A 24,143-nucleotide genomic window follows, 5' to 3' on the forward strand; every position below is an offset into this window, starting at 1 on the left:
CAGCTATTCCATTCTTCACTGATTTTACACACATACACACACACACATATATACTTTTCATGCTTCATGTAAGATAAATCATCTGTTGAAGTGGCAATTCCCTTAAATCAGTCCCAGCCACTGCTTTCTTTCTGTTCTGTGCAGTCTCTATTTGCAACTTGATTCTTCTGGAATTTCTCCAATTTCCCCAGTCAAATTCTACTTATGTATAATTATTCATAATAATGCTTAAAATGCTGATCATTAAACCACGGATCACCGCAACCTTGAACTGGTTTTATTCTTTCCAAACACACCTCACTAAAAAATGATTGTAATGTTACATCGTATCATTTTCCTAATCAATGCCAGTTGCGTCCATTTCCACTCAGATCTACCAAGCAGAGAAGTGATTCTAATATGCTTTTAATGGTGGCAGTTCTCTGTTAATTGGTCCAAAGCAGAAGAGACTGATAAATATTACCCCAGGGGTCATCACCATTCAACTGATCGGTTCAAATGCGTCACATACATTTGGGAGACTTGTTTCCACAACATGTTCAGTGCAGACTATATAATCTTGTCTAAAGGTACAAATAAAAGAGCCAGCCTTGGTAAAGATATTACAATAGATCTTCAGTACTCAGAAAGCACTGCTGTTTGCCGCATCGCAAGTAAAGAATAGTGACAGATTAAGTGGCCCAAAATTGGACCAGTCCCTGGGAGGGCAGCAACATGAAAGATCTGCTTAAAGGGTTCTCTGTTTTAGGTGACAATTTATCTTTAACCCCTTAAGGACAATGGGCGATCCCTAAACATATTGAAAACAATGCATTTTGAGCCCGTATATGTACAGGCTTTGTCATTAAGGGGTTAAATTTGTAACAAAATATAATAGAGGCAAGCCATGGGTCTGCAAGTTGGTTTGATGAAGTATGTAATTATTCAAAAGAATAAGACATCACAGTCATACTGCACTGGATAAAGGGTAGCGATTCTGCCGGTGGCTTTGTGGCAACGTTTCATGGGTCTGTAATTTGTGAATTATATAGTCATTCAGATGCCCCCTAAACATGTTCAAAGCACACGCATGATACCATATCAGCATAAAAGGTCACATTCCTGGCGTGGTCTATAATGTAATATAATGTTTCAGGTTAGTCTGGAGGAAAGTTTTTTTGTCAGTACTGAAACTGGGAGGTCTGTAGGGACTTGGTGGGGGTGTCAGTGCAATATTTGGTTTTACCGGCTCCTCTGTTATTTATTGGTTTACATGCTAGTGTTTCATCTTGGAAGATCAAAACAGGGACCAACATTTATGCATCCCATGTGCCAACAGGAATCCAAATGGGTGTCATTTGAGGCTGCCTAACTGGACCATAAAATGTGCTTAAAATAAACTTGGTGGGCTATAACTAGAAAAATAACTAGCAACAGAAGTGTCTCATTTACTAAAATAACTGACCCATGGCTGCCAGGTTTGCGATACCCTTAAGTAATTGGACTGGAAGTCGTAATGTGGGTTGTTAGTTCATCGAATTTGGTTTGTCTTTTTTGCAGTTGTGGGGTTTTCTGTAGTAGACAGATACCTTATTTTTTTTTTATTTGTTTTTTTTGTTTTTTTTTTTACATCTGGGACCAAAAGAGGAAATCTTTATATTCGATGAGGCACTTTCTGTGTAGGGCAGATGTCTCCACTAAAACAGATGGGAGTACTTTACTGAATTTGTATAGGAGGCCTCCTTGAACCTGCTTTTGGCTTAGCAAACCAAGGCTCTAATAAATTGTGCTCACGGGAGATGAGAAAACCTCTTTTTGTTATATTCATGAACTTTATCCACGGCATCCACAGATTTAGGAGTGCAAAGAATCTAATAAACAGAGCTGGTTCACAGATTGCATACAGATTGCTTACATTGAATCACAAACACCTAAGGAGCTGCAGAGTTCACTTGAACTCAGCTAGCTATCTAAGCATAAATGTTCCTTGAAGAAATATTACTTCTAGTTACAGTTCAAGGGCTTTTGGCTTTCAGTGGGGCCTATGTTACTCCAGTGTTACAAAGTTACTCCAACTAAAGTTTGAAAAACGGTCTTATGATCATAGAAACCAATGGGATTCTCAGGCTGATGACATTTCATAGGTTGCTGTGGTAATGTCTTTTAAATTAGTAACTTTTATACATAACCCATAATGTATTTTCCATGCATAGCTCTTGGTTCACTAAAACACACTAAAATTCATGGAGGAGCTGATGAGCAGAAGTTGACCATCATGACACATGACTTACTATGTAAAGGACCACGTTCATAATCCTTAAAAATTACATATGACTTATATCTTATTTTCAAAATATAATTATGTTATGAATTCTCGTTAAAATAAATGGGAGAATAGTTGAGCAAATATTAATTGGTTTTATAACACAATTGTTACTTAAAACCACAAACATGTACTGTCCAGAAGAATTCTACTGTCCAAGCAGATCTCTTTTTTTAACAATGGTTCCAAAAAGGCAAAATCAAACTAGAAAGTACTTTGTTTTGACAGGTGATTAAGTTATATAATAATTTATTTGGGGGTAGAGAACACAAAAAATAATTTTAATGATTTTCAGAAAACCAATCATAAGGAAATAAGTGATTTCGGTTTTCTTTTTTCTTTCATTAAAAGCTACTTTAGAATGTAGAGCATAAGCATTTCATCTTGAATGTGAAAAGAAATTGTGACTTATCTCCTAAACAAGGAATCTAATTATCAATGGCTCCTGCCATTAATTACAGCTGTTGACCCCCTGTTGTCCATTAAGATGTCCTTTAACCTTTCTAGACGCAGCTTTAGAAAGAAGACTCTGGACAGTCTACTTAGTGTTATTTACAGATCATTGGCACCAGCACAACAAAGTAGGAGTGTGTTGGTGTTTATAAAAATAAGCAATTAGGCACTTTATACACCTAGATTGCCTATACCCAGACTACACGTATTATTGCAATACAACAATTGACATTTCACTGCTAGTAAAAAGAGACCGTTTAACTTTAAGACTAAACTGTCCTTCTTTTCAGAAGTTGTTGCTGATAAGTTAAATAAAATGTTTTTAAAAAGGAATCATCTTTTATTGCTGTGAAAATAAGTGATACAAGTAATGTAGCTGCTGTATCTCCTTTGGGAAACCATTGTTGCCCATGGGATAAATTATCATTTCACATCTTTTTTTTTCTCTCAAGGGTTTATATGAATGATTTCAGCTTTCGCTAACAGAGTGCTGTAAGAAACGACAATGCGGCTGCATATCATTAGCCAGAGCAATCGCCATGTTCTGAAAACATATCTCTATTTAAAGAGAATATTTTATTTTTTCAGCTGCCTGCTGTATCCTTTACAGAGACCTTGGAACTGACAAACCGCTCTCAATATGCATTACCTCCCTTGTTACTTTATCATGAGTTCCAACATCTGACTTGATACCTATTGGAAAAATACCCAGTATAATGGGGGGGGGGGGCAGGAGAATAAGCCAGACCCCAGAGAATCTTACTCCATACTGCTGAGAGCCTGATACAATCTTCTCCCAAGTTCCTTCTACTTCCCCAGACCACGCTCAGTCATCTTCTAAAAAAATTCTCCCATCAGCAATATTACTGCTTTGCCAAAACAGTTCCTCTGCCTAGGTACTTAATTCTGTATTTGTTGGCTTTGAACAAAGAGTTCTCGTTTCCTGGATGAAGTCCACAGCACAAATATACTGTCCAGAAAAGCCGGAGTGATAAAGAAAATAAGAATGTTCTCTGCAGAGCAGTATGAAGGGTTTATAGCCATGATTACACCTTTTTTTTTTGGAAGTGCAGCTGAGAAAGTCTCTGCCGCTGTTAACCAGTTAGGAGTCACTCAATCCTGCAATACACGAAAATATGCTCTCTCCACCTAATGTATCGGTTTGTCTTAGTCTGTCAATTCTTGTCGTACCCCTTGAATATATGCATTGTATTAAGCGCTGCGTAAATTGTTGGTGCTATATAAATAAAAGATAATAATACTAATAATTAAGATTTGTCATGGCTCTTAAGACATTTAAAGCCGTAATTTAGTTTTCGTTTACTACCTGATTATAATTTAATGTAAATTAAAAGCTACTAGCACCCTTTATTAGACATTTCCTTGAAGTGAAATCAAGGTAATTCTATAAGGATTGCCACAGCAATACCAATTACAGGGGTCTCAGGGGTAGGCTCAACAGGCTTCTTATGTCTATAGTGATTAAACGACACCAGACAGATTATACAGATGCTGCAATAAGACAAGTGCATGTGTAAAATATTGTTTCATTGACAAAGTGCAAAAGGAGACACGTAGATTGTGTGTCCCGTCCCGCTGGATTATTCAAATACACAGTACATTTTTTTTTACATATCCATTGTCTATTTCAGCGTCTGTACACATACAGTGCCACTGGATCCCTCTAGATTTAATGAGTAGCGTCGATACATTATTGCCAACTGTATTCTAGCACAGATTATTACATTCCATTTAATTGCATTAAATTACATTTATTTCCTTAAAAAAGTTATATTAGTCACTTATAGCGTCAGTCTGTATGAAATGTGTCTCACTGTGTAGTGTGATGTGTTAGCCTTTTCATTCTTTTAGAACAAAGAAAAGAAAATACACTTATGGCATGTCTAACAGATGCACACAAAGACAAAAGGTAAGTCACATTTTGATTCCTTACCCATGGGTATACGCATCAGCCAATTATCACATACACATGTAACTATTAGGCAGAAAGCCACTTATTCACTATTGTTTTCTTTCTGTTGACAAAACTTCCATTGAGTGTAAGGCCAGCCTCTGTAAAGCTATGCTGTGTGTAAGTGATAGCACCGCAGACATGCTGATAGCGTGACCAAAGTGGAGGTATCCATGACATTATGGCTTGAGGGCTTCAGGCTAGCTGGGAGGTTGACTTGTAAAGCCATTCGTTTGATGTTATTTCTGACATCAGTTTGAAACCCCTGGCCTCTGGTGTGCTCCTATCACCCCATTAGATTTGGATGAATTGGCAAACTGTGGTAGTCATGACACCACAACGGTCACAAAGTTTCATCTGTCAGTCATTAAACAGTAACATGATTACTGTACCACTGGACATTGTAGGTTGAAAGAACTCAGTCTGTGACAAAAGTAAACAAAATCAAAACTATGAACACAACACGATCTATGTTCATGAGAATGTCTTCCACTGAAAATGATCTGCCACTAGAGTTCTTGTTATTACTGCAATTATTATTATTATTATTATTATTAAACATCCAATGTTAAGATATTCAGAATTACATTTTAAATCTCTGGTATTATATCTGCCTCCATTTAAAGCATAGCCTACCAGGTCATTTCATGTAAATTTTTCTTTATTTCTCAAGATCACTGCATGTAGATTGCAAGATTACTGCTTTCAGCCCAAGTAGGAAGTCATCTTCTTGACTACATTGTTTAGCAGCCTGTGCAAGAGCCTCTGGCACTAACTATTGTTTATAATTGTGCCTTTCCTCTGAAAAGCAATTTTATAAATGTTAAGGTTAAGAAATTTCAGATTTGAGATGACAGCAATCAAATAAAGCACATCTGAAAATGACAACATTTTTTTTAATATAAATAGCTTAGTGAAAGAAAAAGAAGGCACTGTATATACAGTCATGTGAAAAAGAAAGTACACCCTCTTTGAACTCTATGGTTTTATATATCAGGACATAACATTCATAAGGTAAACCTCAGATGAACAAAACACATTATAAAAGACCATAAAAAAATAAACCCAAAATGGAGAAGCCATGTGTGTTAAACTTAGAACACCCTTACTGTTTCCATGTAAGGAATGTCCCACTCCCTGCCCACTTCCCCTCACACCTACATCCTGAAAAGGGAGAGCTCCGGATAGTTATGTCCATTAAAAATCTGTAAACCTGAAGCTGGCTGGCGATGAGGATCTGTCCACTGTGTACTGGTACCAGGAGGTGCATTTGTCCAAACGCAAGCCAAAGAGCTGGGTGTTGGGGAATGATGATGCAGGAAAAAACGCAAAGTACAAGGCAACACTCAGCTAAACTTGGAGTATGGTAATCGTGCCAAAATGTGATTAAAGACAGTCATCTTCACTTGGATTTTGTACCTCTTTTCTCTTTTGATCAGCACATGTATCTACCACTCATATAGTAGTAACCTTATCACCTTTAATATATCAAGGCCTAAAATATCAATGAGACACCCTGATGGTGTGTGAGATGCAAGGTTAATGCTTCTGAAGACCCTAGTTCAAAGCTTAAGTTGCATGAACTAATTTTGCTGCTATTTCATCTTCTCCCACCTGAACCCTTCACCCTGCCAAAAAGCCTAAAGGTCAGCTTCAGCGGTACAACTCATAGAACATCAGGCACGCCCTGACAGCAAAAAGGAAAGGATGAGATAAAAGTGTGCCATGGAACATCTTGATGTCATTACATTGAAATCAACTGCTTTCAGACTACCTATCATGCACCTTAACCTTTAAATAGTTATTAATCTTTATTAGAGCATGGTCTGGGTTTAACTTGATGAAGAGTATGGGACTACAATTATACATGCTTGGAAACGTCAACATCTTTGAAAATAAGTGGGGTCATTTTCAGGTTGTTTTCTGTAAGAGCAACTTGTTTTAGAGAAAAAAATAGAATTTGTATTATGTAGTTTAAACTGCTTTGGCCTAAAAGAACAGCAATATAAGCCACATTAAGTCACATTTTAATAAGCAAAATTATATTTCTGTATTTATATTCTTCCTTTCCGTACTGCTCAATATTTTCTTGATTTTGCACATTTCTAACTGGGGTTATTCCCTCTCTTTATTACTTTTTATAAACATCATAATAATAAAATTATCAGTATAATTTTAGCGTACCATTTCTGTACCTAGCCACTTTGGTTATTGTTTTGATAATAAATATAATCATAAACTATGCAAAATAATTAGCATTTTATATTTGAGTTTTAAATGGTGCATTTGCTCTAGTTATATTTCTGTTAATAAAATATATTCATACCAACAATAATAATAATAACAGTGAAACTCAGCTAGGAATAAGTAAAGTTAAAGGGTTATTATTGGGTTATATTTACCAATCAATTAAATGTACTTTTATTAAGCAATGTACAGCTTGCAGTGGCAAGTAGTAAACTTGGGGAAATACAGGTTTATTGTGTATGTGTAGTTAATGTGTTATATGCAATCTAGCAATATCAATACTTGAAGATTCACCTAAAATCCAGAAACGCTTATAAAGAAGCAATCACGTCAAACAATTTTCTAACCACAGCCTTGTAGCACAAATGCCCAGCAAAACACCTAAGGCTTGCTGGAATATGAGCCTGCCTAGCAGGATAGCGAGCTAATGGCATGGATGTGTTGTGGCAGTGTTCAGTCCTGAACCATGCGGATATGGGACAGTGTATTGGGAGTATGCAATTCATGTAGACGCGGGGTAGCCTACACATGCACCGAAGGTCCAGCAGTGCTGCCAGAAGTCAGGAAGAGACCTTCTGGGAAATAAATGACCGACATGACCATCCCTTTAAGTGATTAAGCACTAAGGGAAGCACATTTCAGAAATATAGAAGGGGTCATGCCCTATGGCTGGAGGGTTGCATAATTATGGGAAAGACAAAGAAGTACTTTGCGAAAAGAATGATAACTGTCTTACTTTGTAAGCCAGCAAAATGTACATTTTGAGCACTTGTGCGAGCTGATGCTTTAGAAGAAATAATCCCTTTAAGAAAGTAGAACTGGTGTTAAGAAGCAGAAGTGGAGCTTGATGAAAGTGATTTCTCAGATCCTGCATGGCTTCTGCTGAGCTCATCCCAGAATACAACTGGTCTATCCACCTCTCATTCAAGCAGCTTTAAGCAAAATTAATTTCATGTTAAATCTTAAAGTCACAAACCTGATTTTGGAACCACAAATCTGTTGTAGCTTCTTTCACCATACCGGCCAAAAAGCACTCGCAGGTATCAAGACGTACATGTGTCTATTAGTTTGCATTTCTGATAGCTATTGCTGCTGGTGTTCATCTTCTTTCTTCTAATAATAAGTCTTATATACTTATTATTAGAAGATAGGGAATACAATACTTTGGGGTTATTCACTAAAGTGGGAGTTGACAGAGGACTTTGCAGGGGTGTCGTGGTTTCCAGTCGCTGATATCACTGTACAGTTCCAACCAAATTTATTTAAAGTTAAATCAGTGATATTTCTTAATAATCCTCTCACATACTGAATTATGCATTATGCAGGGCCAGGTTGGCCCCTTGGGTAGCAACAGCCCATTATAATGCATAGTAAAACCACATCCCACCAGTTAATGCCTGCTGTATCGAATAAACCCTTTTGCGAATGTACCAATGTGCTTCTGCGGCCAGAACCTCTACATCATCTTGGCCGGAGAGCAGGGCCACCAGTGCACCCGCTGTAAATGCTATAAAATTATTTTTTGTAAGAAACCCTGCATAGTTACGCTATACAGAATACATCAAATCACTTACGATTTTTTGGGAATATTAAAAATACAAAGAATTGCCACAGTGCTAACCTGCACATAAGGAAAGGCCAAGGGTCATAAAGGGTTGGTTATAAAGAAGTTACAAAAAGGGCAGGTTGGGTTGACCTAGTGATTCTTATCTAAAATGAAATGTCAATGTGTGATGCAGTAAGAGCATATACCAAGCTGATCAATCAAACTAATTGGCAAGCAGAGTTCAGAACTCAAGTCGGTAAATCTTTTTTTTTTATAAAATGCTACATCTGCATGAAGACAATAACTGTGGGTCGAAGGCTTTTTATTTCCACACCAGTGTCCCTGGCTAGAACAGGTTATCCAGCAGTTCCAGTCCTCATTACTACAGAAGCTTCTGCATTAATCTGTCTACTGAACAATAAATGTCTTGAGTTCTTTGCGTTACCATTATACATTATCACTGATATAAGCTTGACAGATGGTCACAGTAGGCTATTCAAGCAGGTTAGATGGAATAATACTGTAAATTAATACAGTATTACTGTAAATTAAACTATTATATCAGGTCTTCAAAATTTTGATTTCACTAAATGTTGAACAAGATATCTAGTATATTAGATTTAATCAAGTGAACTGTTCTAAAATAAATATCTTGATAAGACTCAAATAAACTTTATATTAATGCAATACTGGTATTTTGTCCGATCTCTCAGCTCCCACCTATGTGAGTATGTTATGGTATGAATGGTAGAGAAATACGGTATCGTCAGATATACGAATGACATTAATTGTAATCTATGTATTTATATTTATTTTTTGTTGATTATTTTTTAATTTCTTTATATACAACGGATGTTGTAAAAATGTTCCTTTTGTGTTTCTCCTAAGTCGATAAATGTCGATGTACATACTGTATTGTAACTAAATTCAAGAATGTTATATGTTTCAAATTTGCATTTTTTTTTTTTTGGAATTCTAAACAAGGAGAAAAAACAAAACAAAAAAAAAAAAAAGAACCCACACAGTCCAAGATACAGCTTGATGAAATAAAACAAAATTAAGTATTTTTTACTTATAATAAATATATATGTATAATATTATTATAATAATCAATTGTTCAAATGTATCATTGTATTGCAGACACATAAAACTTTATAATATAACGACATATATATATATATATATATATATATATATATATATATATGTATATATAAAAATATATATAACGATACATAATATCTCTACATTCCAAGGAGAATTTGTACTGCCCCATTCTATACAACCATTCCACTTCACCATAGAAACGAAATAACTGATATATTGTAAAGGTTAAGAAATGCATACCCAAGCAACGGTAATGGATTTAGAGTGACCCGATAAGTTCATACATCAAGTGCACGTGCTCTTTGTGTACTTTGGTTATTATTATGGTGTGTGTCCATTCCTGAAAATATAATGAAACCATTTTTCAAGAGTATTTCCTTGAGATGGGTTGTAGAGGCGGTGAGGGTTGAGCTATGGCAGATATTAAGTTAAAGGTCACCCCAGAGATAAGGACCAATCAATCTAAAATTGCATGTGTGAAAGCTATGGAAATAGTAATTTTAATAAGGGACCTTTACTGTCAATTCAGGTGTGATTAAAGGGACACAATCCTTAAAAAAGAACAATCTGTTTATTGTGTAGTAAAGAATGTACATTTTAGTTTCTTCATGTAAAAGTGTCGTTATCTCTCTAGCTGTAAATACAAATCTAATGTCTGTAGGAGAGTTTGTAAAAAATGGATCAAAATAACATATAAAGTGGGCGAGCAGAAAACCCAAATATAACACCAGTATGTGACCCAAAAATATAAATCCACATTGTGAGAGGTAAAAAATATCCCCCAACTATTCTTAATAATTGACAATTTCTTCCAAAAATGTGCGTATATGAAAAAACAAACATATAGCGCAATCTGATTATATCCTTTATATATCACACTCTATTCTTGATAATACAGTCCCACTTACTAGAAAGTAAGCACAATATCCTACCAACAACGCCCAGGTATGAGATACACACAGCACCAGGATATCAAAAACAGCACTCCATACAGAAAAACAGGTACATTTTTAATAAATATACACATAAATCAATAAATAGAAATCACATATATTCTTACAATGAACATTGTGAATCCGTTAGAAAAAGTGCTCAAAAGTCCAGCTTCAGGATAGCCTGACAGTAAGTCGTTCAGACAGATACTCAAGTTCCGGGTTAGGAGCGTCACCATGTAGCGTACTTGAAGGACTAAATACCTTAACACCTGTAACACCAGGAGGACCAGCAACGCAGGGAACTTGACAGGCAGTACTGTTCCAGATAGGGATGCTAGGTCAGTGTGGTAGCAATTGTGTGATTTGTAGAACTTATTTATGTATATTTTTCATTAAAAAAGGATAGCTGCTGGGCTTAGAGTCAAGCATACCTCATTTTCTTAGATATGTCTTCATAGTCTTACTTTATACGTATACCTCAAGGCAAAACTGGCATATACTGGGAAACTTCTGTTTGAACAACACAGTGGGTGGCCTGGCTGAAGCTCCACTGCCAGCCAGTAACTGATAGGTCTGAATTATGTTGAAAACTGTTTATATCAGTGTTTAAACAACCAGACACGACTTTAACAGGTTTTCTTAGACTATGAGATAAGAATTCTAAACACAACTAATTTGCGCACCGTACAAGGTCTTCCAATGTTGTACTGCATCCAGTGTCAGAATACATGGGACGTCGCGGACATCACACACCTTAATGCTGGCAGAGAGCTCAGGTCAGGACAGCGCAAACGGAAGTGAACCGGTTGCCTTTGTTAATGAAACAACCACTATAGTTACAGACCAAGTTTACAATAAAGTCCATTTTATATACGCCTGCAGTGTTGTTAAAACCTTGATACGACAATCTTATCCGAGCATTATGAAAGAGACACACAGGAGTATGATAAGACAGTCCTACTTGGGGAGCTTATTAGAATTACTGTGCTCGCTAACAATTGCAAAGATAAGCACTTCCATTAAGAAGTCAGCACGATGAGAAAGTATCAAGTGAGATTGAGAGATCCTTCAACAGCACAAAATGCTGTCTGACGACACCCAAGTGATAGAGTGCGGGAGCAGAGTGGTGAGGTAACATGGAGTCACCGCTTGATCAATAACACTGCCAAGACCGCATTACTCTAATTAGTTTCCAGACAATATTGGGACTGAGCAGTGGAAGAAATGGCATTAACCACTTAGCAGCTGGAAGCACGTATAATGATGGGAACAAGAGGAAGAAAATGTTTAGACAGACATACATACACCCAACCCGCTTGTAGGTCTTGCCAATGATTAGAAAAATACATTTTTCATATCTCTCCGAGTGTCCTATACCAAAAAATGGGCCACACTGAGCCGCCACATACGTTTAATTGGTGAGCTCTGCACACGAGTAACATGCTTATCTCATTGCAAGTGTCATGCTCCACTTTCTATCCAGGAAAACAATCCAGGAAGGCTTGATCCTGGTTGTGAAGTTATGAAGAGTCCTAGCACATACAGTATCTCACAAAAGCGAGTACACCCCTCACATTTTTGTAAATAGTTTATTATCTTTTCGTGTGACAACACTGAAGAAATGACACTCTGCTACAATGTAAAGTAGTGAGTGTACAGCCTGTATAACAGTGTAAACACCCTGAAACTGAGCTGCAGCACGGTGGGCGAGACCATACAGCGGTTTCAAAGGACAGGGTCCACTCAGAACAGGCCTTGCCATGGTCGACCAAAGAAGTTGAGTGCACGTACTCAGCGTCATATCCAGAGGTTGTCTTTGGGAAATAGACGTATGAGTGCTGCCAGCATTGCTGCAGAGGTTGAAGGGTTGGGGGGCGGGTCAAGGCCCTCTGCTTTAGAAAGGTCAAAGTGCAAATTATACAGTAAAATGTAGAAAAAAAACACTGACGCAAAAGTATTTTGTACATGCAAAACCCTTAAATCATATGCACATTTTCTAAACAAAAGTATAGTAATTAAAATAAGAATAGCAGACTTGTAATTATTCTGTTAGATGCTAACAAGATGTGATACATTCAGATGTCGGATAAATTAAGGTGTACAGCTCCTTGGGATAATTTAAATGGATACAAGCTAAGAAACAAAGCTTGTTGTTAAAATTGGTGTATTTACCATTTATCTTTACATTTTTTTGGAGAAATATAAGAAATGTCAGTTAGATGAATGCTGTTAAGGCTTGTTTTAGAATCTTTTTTTCTTTCTTCCAGTTGCCATGTAGAGTTCATAATGCATTAACCCAGTTTGCCCTTTCCAAAGCCTTCACGGGAAATCACCACATACTATTGTCTGTCATTCCTTTACTTCTGGATACATTTTTGAGCTGTTTGTTATATTGCTCATCACCACATTAAGGACTTAATGGCGATGCAATTTTGCAGTATGAACGGTACATGACAACTTATTTAAGTTGTCAAATCTTGCAAAGCTGGAATCTAAGGTTGGCTGTCGTCTCATCATACTTTATGCAGGGTAACATTAAGAGACGGCGTGTCCTTCAGGGCAGTATTATCCTATTGTTCCAAATCCATAGAAACACAGACTTTGATGGCTGATAAAAAAAGTCCATCCAATCTGCCCATTTTTCTTGCTCTTAAGACTTCGTTTATTATCCCTATTCCATCTCTGGCCTTGTCTTATGTTTGGGAGAGCCATATGCCTATCCCATGCATGTTTAAATTCCCTCACTGTGTTAGCACTTCCACTTGTGCTTGTAAGCCATTTATTTACCACCCTCTTTGTAAAGTGGGCCATAGGCTCATTTTAAGTATTCTCTGTAATTTCTAATACTCTCTACCTGTGCTGGATTTATCTGGTTTAAGTCATGCAAAAGACATGTTAATTGCTACCGATGAAAAGTTCCAAAACTTTGGGATATAATGAATTTCCTTCCCAGGCAATGGTAGGTCCTTGGCCATAAATTCCTGGTGGTTTACTGGTGAGATTTCTGGCACACGTGTCTCTTCCTCTGCTCCCTTGGAGGCTGAATAATCTAATAAGGCTTGATGAGCCGATGCGAGCCTAAGCTTGGCACCTTTAGCAGAAGAGGTGGACGCATGAGTGTGAGTACTTCAATATGCATTCTTTTCCTGTTCAAAAAATAAAATGGACTCAACTGAGAGCTCAGCATACCGCCCAGTCTCCTCTGTGTTTGGGAACAAGCTCTGATAAGAAAGCAATCTTCTTGAAATGATGCACACCACTGTAAATAGTAAATAGCCGGGGGTGGTGGAATGAGTGCGAATGTAGAGAAGGCATTAAATAGAGTTAAATAGATTTTCACTCAGGTATCATATATAATAAAGTATATGTCCCTTTAAATAAAGAGAGCTTGTTCTTGGTCATATAAAGTTTCTTTATCAGCCTCACTAGTGAACTAGCTGTAAATATCTTAGTAATTACTCACCATAGAGGTAACCTTTCCAGGGACCTGTAAAGAGTAATACAGAGCCGGTATTCATTTTCAGCAGGTCTGTGTGCTCAATGAGAGCGTGAGCCTACCTAGGGGGAGCTGTGAAATTAAACCTTTCAAGTAGCGCATGTTACAGTACGACAAACGGACAGCAAGCCCAAGTTAGAACAGCTCAGCATGGCTATGAATTATCTGCATGTTTGAACGGAGCAATAGGTTAAAAAACAGAGCATTAGGCTGCATCTGAATTTCTGGGGTCCTCACCAAAGATCACCCTCATGTTGTCCCCTGTATCTGCCATTGTTCTCATACACATGGTATACAGCACACAAAGAGAAAACAACTTGCCAAATCAACCTTATTCAAAAGCCATGATAATGTTAATAATAAAAGCCTTCTCTGGTATTTATCCCTATGGCTCACTCAAATTCTCTTTTTCCATTGCAATAAGGTTCTCTTAATGCTATAATAAGGTTTTGGTATATTTTTATTTTGAACTCATTGTAGATTAAGTGAACATTTTCAGCCTAGTTCACACGTGTCATAAATAACATTTTTATTCCCAAACACTGATAGTAAACCTGACTGTAAGCTCTTAAGGAAAAGAGAATCTCTCATCAGTGTTCAGTGCTTGTGTAAGCGAGCATCTCTTTATATCCCATTTAATACAGGGCCAAATGTTACAAAAATATATTTTATGAATATGTTACTGTTTAATGCCCGTGCCTATCCACTAATGTTTATTACACTATTGGCTTTATTAACAGTAATTAAGAGGTAAAGCACCTCTCCGCACTGCAGACCTCCAGAGCAGCCCCACCATAAATATAGCAGGTAACGCAGGCAGAGTGTTTAATCTTAAACGGAAATTAATGTGAGAAAGAATATCAGAATTTGTCATCAGCAAGACTATTTAATTGGAAGAAAATAGACCGGGGTCTGCCACCTTTTTGCATGAGAGCAGGGAAGTGGCCTTTCGAACGTGCATATAAATTAGAAGGCTTCTTGGTTGCTCAGAGCTGACAGTACGACTCTCCTGCGTTAGCACCATCTTTCATTAAAATTCAAAGTGGCAGTGTTATTATACTTGTGGCATTTGGCCCAGGAGCGATATTTTTTTTCTGTTCTCTCCAAGGCTACTGAATTGCACTTCTTGAACAAAAGGTTTTCACTGAAACGTTGTGCTACATCTTAGCTCGGCAACCTATAATATAGCCAACATGCGGGACTACAAAATAATACGTTTAAAGATATTCTAAATCAAGCATGCCCTCACTATGTTTCCGATTGTTCATTATATACGGGTCTACCCTGGTCCAGAAAGTACTCGATCTATAATAAGGAGATCTTTAATGTATACTTCACATTGTTTTTGATGGCCAGACATAAAAAGATACAGCTAACCTTTCAGACCATACAAGATTTCTGAAATAAAGGTTTTCTATGTGCTTCCCACTTTGTTTTCACATACTGAATCTGTACTCGCAGAAGTTCCACATCTCATATTATGCGAGTATGTACTTATTGAACAACAACCTGTGCTCAATGGACAAAATATAAAAAATGTCATGAATTATTACAGATAAAAAAGACTCTTCTGTCATTATGGGCTACCAAAGGCATGTGCTCAACATAAAGCATGAGGCTGAACTAGAGTCTCAACGGTGTGTTGGACAAATCTGGAATTATGTAGCCTGACAGACAAGCTGGAAATGGACTTCGGGTCTTCTTTTCCATAAAAAATTGGATTTTCAAACAAAACACCTTGGAAAAATGTAATTTTATTCACCGTTTGCATACTTACAGCTGAAAGGCCATCTTTAATTGTAGTTTTATTCCGTTTAGAGGGTTGGCTCTAGATTATAGTGACATATTACTTCCCCAAAGGATTAAGCCAACAGAGATAAGTATCAAAAAGCAGAGCAGTCCATCACTGTGTTTACACTAAATGTTCTCCAGACGGAGCTACCAGTAGTTATTTTATGCCCTGCAGCTGTGAGAGAATTCTGAGATGTAATGTATTATTAAGTAATGGTAACGCTGATCTCCACTAACCAGTGTTAAACAGGTTTTATTCTCAAGATGTCAATCCCTTCCAGGCCTGTTCATGAACTCAAGCAATGTGCCAAAATGACTAAAGAATCTGCTCATGTCAAGTTTGTGTTCCCCAAATTGTGATTTGTGCTCAGTGGAGAAGAGTCTTTGGAGGCAGCCCCAGTCTGTGGTTCAGTCAAGATAACCATTTTCTAAACAGCATCTTAAAAAAAGGTTTAGTTTGGACAAGATCAGCAACGACCTCATGAGATCTTATCCTTCAGTGTTATTAAACAAAGCCCAGTGTGAGTCAGTGATGGAGCTGTTCCGGATCAGATAGACACGGAATGTATACACATGTAAGGCACTAGCATACATTAAAATCCAAAGGCATTGATTTTAAGAATAAACTAGCGACCACATGAAGTCAAAGTCAGATAGATAGGTAGATTAATAGATAATAAATGACATAAAAGGGTAGAAATTACCTTTCTACCCTTTTGTGTCATTTATCATTCTGATTTGTTCAAAAACAGCTTTTCCTTTAATGCAAGTTTCTTATAATTAATGAACAATTTTGGAAGCCTCTACAAAAATACATTGTCTGGGGACTTATATTATACTTTTATTATTTTTGTTTTCAATGTATTATTTAGCTGCAGTGCTTTATGGTAGGAAGTTGTTTTATTTCCCTCCAAGGCAGGGAGTTCTCTGGTCTTTTAGCAGGGGTGGTAGCAGAGCCAAGGCTACTTTTTGGCAGCTACCTGTTGCCCGCAAGCTACCAGTTGAAGACCCACACTCTACACAAACAAACCACTCCATCCACAGGAATTAAATGAACTGTATTTATAACACTGACATCAGAGGCGTAACTAGAAACCTCAGTGCCCTGGTGCAAAAATCCCCCCCCCCAACATCACCAAGCAACATGTCCCACAGTGCCACATTTGACCTTAACAGCTTGCGAGCGCCACCTTTGTCCCAAAGAGCTTGTGAGTGTCTTTGCCCCAAGCAGATTATCAGTGCCCTAATTCCTAAATAGCCTTTTACTGCCATCTTTGGCCCAGCTTGTCAGTGTCCCTAAACAGCTTATGTGTGCTATCTTTGCCCTCATACAGCTTGTCTGTACCAGCATTACCCCCAAACAACTTGTCTGTGCCTTCTTTGCCCCTTGCCCCTTCTAACATACACTCTGGCACACATATGTAAACACATATGCACAATTACACACACTTACTTATACTTACTAACACACACTCCTCCTCACCCCACTTACAAATACATGCTCAAACAGAAAACACCTACACATCCAATGCTTACACACACAATTACACATTCATGCTCACACACACAATTACACATCCATGCTCACACAAACAAATTACACATCAAAGTTCACACACAAGTACACATCTATGTTCACACGTGTACACACACCTTCATGCTCACATATATACATAAATACAAACACGTATACATACACCCCCCCAGCATAAGATTTTAGATTTTAACTCTAGCTACAGCTATAGATGCTAAGTATGCATTCCAAATATTACATACCCACAGCACCAAGTAGGTAGAACTGACCCCATTCAATCAATACATTTACAAATTCAAAATATACCGTATTGGCTCGGATAAAGGCCGCCCCCGTATATAGGCCGCACCCTAAAAGTTTGGTGCTTTTTTAAAGAAAATTTTTTTTTCTTTAAAAAAGCACCAAAAAACATGCTGCCACTCTGTCCCCCCCCCGAGATATGCTGCCACTCTGTCCTCTCCCCCTCCCCGAGATATGCTGCCACTCTGTCCTCACCCCCCTCGAGATACGCTGCCACTCTGTCCTCACCCCCCTCGAGATACGCTGCCACTCTGTCCCCCCCCTCGAGATACGCTGCCACTCTGTCCCCCCCCGAGATATGCTGCCACTCTGTCCTCTGTTGTATGCACATCGTGTATACAACTCCCGGTGCCGGCACTCAGCGGAAGTGCCGGTACCGGAAGTTGTATACGCGTATTGCGTAGGTGTCTTCCGCCGGCCCTGCAAGACACCTGGGAGTCTGCCCTGGTAAGTCGGGGGGGTTAGAATGCATCGTGCGCACGTTCACCAGCAACGGCGCATCGCCGCTGCCGGTGAACGTCCGTGCGATGCGCTTAGACAACCTCCCGTGCCGGCACCCCCCCCCCGTGGGAAGTGCTGGCAGGGGAGGCTGTCTGAGCGTATCGGGGAGTAGGATGCAGGTCCCCTGCACCGCTGCGGGGGATCTGTATCCTAACCCCGCTGCCTGCCCAGCGCCCGGGACTGCATGTCCCGGGCGTCGGGCGCTAGACCCCGAATATAGGCCGCACCCCCACTTTAAAGACTTAAAGTGGGGGAAAAAAGTGCGGCCTATATTCGGGCCAATACGGTATATATAAAGTAGTACTCCAGTTGCTGTCAGACTAGTATTGTCAGTCACATTTCGTTGGGCATGAATGCAAAGAATCTTGCAAGTTGTTAATCAGCAATCTGTTGACTGCCCGTGATAAAGACAAATTACTGATCTTCTTTTCTCGCCATATATATATGGAATGTAGATGAAGAAGACTTAACTGTGGAAAATATCTAAGCAGCAGCAGCGGTGCTCTTCTACTGCTAAGAATCAATACTGGGCCTAGCAACCCTCATAATTATAAACACAAAAATGTGGACCTTATACTGAAACCGGGATTAGTTTGGTGTCACTAAATAAGGTATTGAAATGATACTGAGATTTATTGTCTAGGAGGGCTGTGTGTTTTCCTTGATAGTCTCTCAGGGTTTACAGTGAGTTAATATGAAGCACTAGTTTGCAGGACCATTATAATGCAACACAGATGCTGTTCCGTTACAGTCATAACTACTTAAGTAACACAGACAGAGGAGACATAGTAAACCAACAAAGCTAAACAGTGTGCAGCAGATATAATAAACATAATAGCCCAACAACCTCCCGCCATGTTGAAAAACACAGTGAGAAAAAAACTTAAGGGAAAAGCTTTCCAATCAGCCAATAAGCTAATTAAAGTAAAGGCAGGAACATAAAAATAAGAGGCAGATAAGCTACCGCAAAGCCATGTAAAGAAGCCATAATTGGTAAAATAAATTAGTTGGTTTCTTTAACCTATTGCCTACTCGAGATGAACTCCATTTAAAGCCTAGAACAGTTAAAGGAAATGTTTTGAATGCCAATTTTAGATCAGAAAAGTCACCTTCTTTTTTCCTGAATTAATGAAAACAATTTGTCTTTGTTACACTGATCTTCTTAAAATTAATGGCACTAATAAGTAATGCTCGGATGGCGAGCTTTCCTTCTCAAAATTACAGTTCTTTTTCTTGGCACGAGGAATTAGGCTGGACCCATCCAAGATAGTAAGAATGGGTTGCATTTTTGGTCCATGGGCCTGGGTGCAACTGGACTTCCAAACATTGTAGACTACATAAATGTTGAGATTATTTTAATACCTAACAAACATATCATAAGACAACATAACAACATGGGTAATTGTAATGCTGTGAAGAATAGTTGATAACTGTCCATAGTTGCCATGAACATAGGGATTTTCTTGGTCCAGTTCTGATCACAGTTTTCTGCAGGTTTGATGACCTGGTTCCTTTTTTGTGGTTGAAGACGATCGGTGTTCTCTCTGTAACCTACCTAGAGACTCATGTGTTCTCCTCAACATGCATCTGATCTCGCTGTATGCGATACATCAGTCTGCAAACACAGAATCCAATTCATTTGCAAACCTAAGGGACCAGTGATTTAAAAAACACAATATATTGTGCTGGCATACAAAATCATGCTTATGTATTTGTATTGCTATGTTTTCTTGCAACTCAGTCTCTTTGTTCTGGACACAAATCAAACTGCCCAATGGTCCCATAATGCACATGGTAGAGGGACCACCGTGAAAATGACTGAGGGTAGTTTCAAAACCTAATCTAAACACCAAGGTGATAAGGTCTAATGCTGAAAATGCCAATCATACCAAGATATAAAATTGGTGGCTAAAACACAAAAGTTTTCAAAATTCTAGCAAACAGGTCAGGTTTCTTGTAAATAAAACAAACAATATATTTAGCCAAGTCTTAACTTTGCATTCTCCAACAGAACATGAACTTAGATTAGGAGAACATCTCCTGATGTAAAAATATTGAGACAGTTAAACTAATGTAAAATCATCAATGGCATAACTAATAATTTACTTTAGCTCTGTTAATAATTCAAAAGCATAAAATTACTAATATTATGAAAATGGTCTCACAGCATTGGACCTGGCATGACATACAAGTTCATACAAAAGAGATTAGTTAAGCTTCTTAAGAGGTTAATGTGGATATTTTAGCCTTAAATGTCCCCTGTAGATGTTTAATCAGACAGTCTCTAAAAAGGATATGGCTTAAATAAAAGTACTTTCAAGCTATTTTAGATCTTCAAACAGGGTATAAACATTGAAAGGGGGCATTTCCCATACTAGCACCTTTATTCTAGAAGAATAAAGAAAATGGGCAGAGTAACTTAACTGATAAAACTACTAACTAGCCTTCTTAGGACAAAGAAAACATCGTATTAGACATCTATTGTTTTAATTTATGTCAACCAAAAACATTTTTTAATAAACATATAAATATATAGATATATATTGAGTATCCCTTATCAAAGTTGAGTATCCCTTATCAAAAGTGGGACCAGAAGTATTTCGAATAAGGGATAATTTTGGATAACGGATCTATCTTCTTAATGCTGTCCGCTCCGTTGTTCAGACTGTCCCATAGACCTTCCGGTCCATTTTCAGGCTTATCCCGAGCTATTCTGGAAGCCTGAACAACGGATCTATGTTAATAATATAATAATAATATTCAGATCTATGTTAATAACCTGTTTCATTATACTTTTAATACCCTACAGGGGTAATCAAACACAACAGAACTTTCCTTAAAGTGGTCTTTCATACTGCAAAGAGTTAAATATGGTATAAAGGGCTACATTTACATGGGGTTCTCCAATGTTAACAGCAGACATTATAAGGACTCCAGCAAATCCAAGTTTATTTCAACAACTCTTAACCTTGTTAATGGAAACACATGTTTATTTAATATTTACATTATCAACCGTGCGACTGAAGCACGTTTATGTGGATATATTTCCAATTTCAACAACTTGGAAGAACTTGCAAAGATTAACCCTTTAAATAATAAGCATGTGGGAGATGATTAATGCAGGGTAGTTTTAAAATGATTACCGTCCTGGAGGATGACAGTTTGGTTTACACAGTCTAATTTAGCATTTTTATTTTTTTATTTTACATACATAACATTCTCTGCTTTAAAAAAAGAGATCAAATAATGCAGATATTGCATGTGTTCCACAATGTTTGTGACCCCCTGGGTTCCCCTCCCACAAGCACAGGTGGCTCTTTCATTAGCCCAGGTGCATCAGCCAAAAAGACTGACAATAGTGATTGATTCACTAGTGGCTACTAATGGCAGCCCTTAAAATCTTCACTGCTGTGTTTGTTTTAAGCACGGGGGTTTAAACGTATGTTTTTAACATTTACATGGAAAGAGGAGAGGAAAATGGAAGGTAACAGGTGAACTTCCATCTGCACATGGAGGGGGTTATGTATATAAAGCATCTTGTCACCATAACCATAGCTGGCAACTTTCTGGCTCTGGCTAGGCGTCCCACCATGCAGGATGTGGGTAGGAGGTCCCGCTGACATCACGGGACAAACGCTATTGTTAGAGGGGAAGTAGGTGGAGAGTGGGGCCTGCCGCAACATCGCTCCCGACACCCAGAGTTTCCAGGTAGTGACCATAAGAAGCAGCGCTATCGGGTACGACCATAACAACCAGTAGAACATTTCAATCAGCAGTAACGTTCCATAGGTTGCTATAAACATATAAAGAGTTAAGGTGAACAGTAAAGTAATAAAAAGCCCTTAAAGTTAGCTTTGATGATATTTACAATTACATTTTTTAAGTGTCACTGTGTATATATATTATTATTTAGGCATGGCAGCATTATAAGGATACATATTTTATTGGTTGGTAAAAGGGTTATTTTTTGTTGGATGAGCATTCCATGGGGCTGGCGCGATGACATTATGAAAATGAGTATGTCCCTGACCCTCTAGTGCAATTCTGTATAGCAGGATACAGCTTTATATATATATATAATTTGCTAACAAAACTGCAGGAACGGGAATTAGGTTCTGAGATAACTTCAGTGTTGGCTTGGAAGGGGGCTCCTTTAGAGACATCATCGGCGTGGATCTGGCAGGTACTCAGAAGGAGGAGGAGAAGTAAAATGGGCCTTTATGGATTTTCTCATTCGCATTCCAGAAACCTGTTCCACACTGATTGCCGTGAAGAGTCCACGCGAGGTGCAAATGGCATAGAGACCTGGCTCCCTCCTCTGCTGGCACAATCCCAAGCAGTATGCCAGCTAGCGCCAGCCCCAACTTATTCACGGCCTGTGAATTATATCACTGCTGTGAAAATGGACTTTACAGTGCACACAACATTTGTATTTGTTTAGACTAAGCTTTTTATGCTTGTGTCCTGTTGATTGCATTATAGTTTTTTTGCAAATCTAAAAAGGCACCAATGGCCCCCCTATTTTGCTCTGATTTTTATTCTTTATTTTTTCTGCTGATCTTATCTCCCCAATTTAACTGCGCTGTGCAACTCCAAAACGGGCCCTCTGTAAAGCAGTCTGTAATTTTATTTTAAAGTTTAATCCCCGCTCTAGATATGTGATATTGCCACAATTTTCTGACTGTGCTCCAGTATAACATGACATTTTACGACAAGATCTTGATACTGATTATCACCTACTAAATGTAATGTAATTTTAACTTAGTATCAATTTTTATAAAGGTGTATCTGGAAGTGCAAGGCAACTACTGATACTTAACATATGAATAACTTTCAAGAAACATAGAAAATTGTCTGCAGATAACAACCATTATGTGCATCTAGGCAGCCCATTTTGTTTCTCAAACCTTAAATACTCCCCAATCTTGTCTTAGATTCAGGATAGGCTTATACCTAAGTTTACCTTCTTCACCTAATGTATCGGTTTGTCTTAGTTTGTCAAGTCTAGTCTTTTCATACCTCTTGAATATATGTATTGTATTAAGAAATAATAATAAAAAAAGAAAGAACAAAGTTCCTAATCATGACTAACATTTAGAAACATTCTTATTTTGTTTATTAAAAGCTATAGTTGGTGTACTAGTAGATAAATATTGTCTTACTTTTTTTTATTGTAAAATGGTCGCTTCTATACATCTCTTTAAGAATATATACATCTCTGTAAATGAATATGTGATTTTCAGTTATTTTAAATCCAATAAGGAGCCTAGTCTTCTGCTTCAGGAACCCTTTTCCCTTGTGTTACACACACACACACCATGATTCCATAAATGAAATGGTAAACATTTGCCCCCCCCCCCCACATTAGGGGAACTTTTATTAAAGCCATTATACTTGAGCTAACTACTTTTCTGCCCCAAGTAAGTATTGCCTTCCGTCCACTTTATTATCCCATAACTGGAAGAACTGTAAGAATAATACAAAAAAAATGTTTTCATTGGAGAGATTATAAAACTTCAGGGCATTTCAGGGCAACCTCACTGAACTTTACAAAGTATAGGTCATGGAATTTGATGCTGTCCAGTTATTTTTAATTAATAGTTTAATTATAAAATAGTTCATTAAGCCTTTTGTTTGGTATAACATGGTAGTAATGTCATTAGGGGGTGTCATGTCAGTCATATTCTGCCTACGTTGCTTGGGTGACAACAAAACGCCAACAAGTACATGCAGTGGCATGTAGTGGTGAATCTTTACGATATACGTTGGGGGAACTGTCCATTTGAACTCAAGTAAATGCTGGAATGTTGGCAAGTATGTTCTTTTCTGGACCCATTTTAATAATTCCCAATGCTCAATCTTTGATTCTATACCTCTGGAGTTTTTTCTGCAGCAAACATTGTAGACCAGAACCATTCTACCCCACCATTAGAAAAAAGAGAAAGGAGGAGACCACTGG

At 37.9% G+C, this 24,143-nt stretch overlaps 1 protein-coding gene across 1 annotated transcript in view; it reads right to left on the reverse strand.

The window, feature by feature from the left end:
- The window catches only part of PARD3B (par-3 family cell polarity regulator beta), a 504,041-nt gene that overhangs the window by 16,508 nt on the left and 463,390 nt on the right, over positions 1-24,143 (reverse strand). The window lies entirely within an intron of this gene.

This window comes from Spea bombifrons, chromosome 7 (assembly GCF_027358695.1).
Source record: "Spea bombifrons isolate aSpeBom1 chromosome 7, aSpeBom1.2.pri, whole genome shotgun sequence".
NCBI lineage: Eukaryota > Metazoa > Chordata > Amphibia > Anura > Pelobatidae > Spea > Spea bombifrons.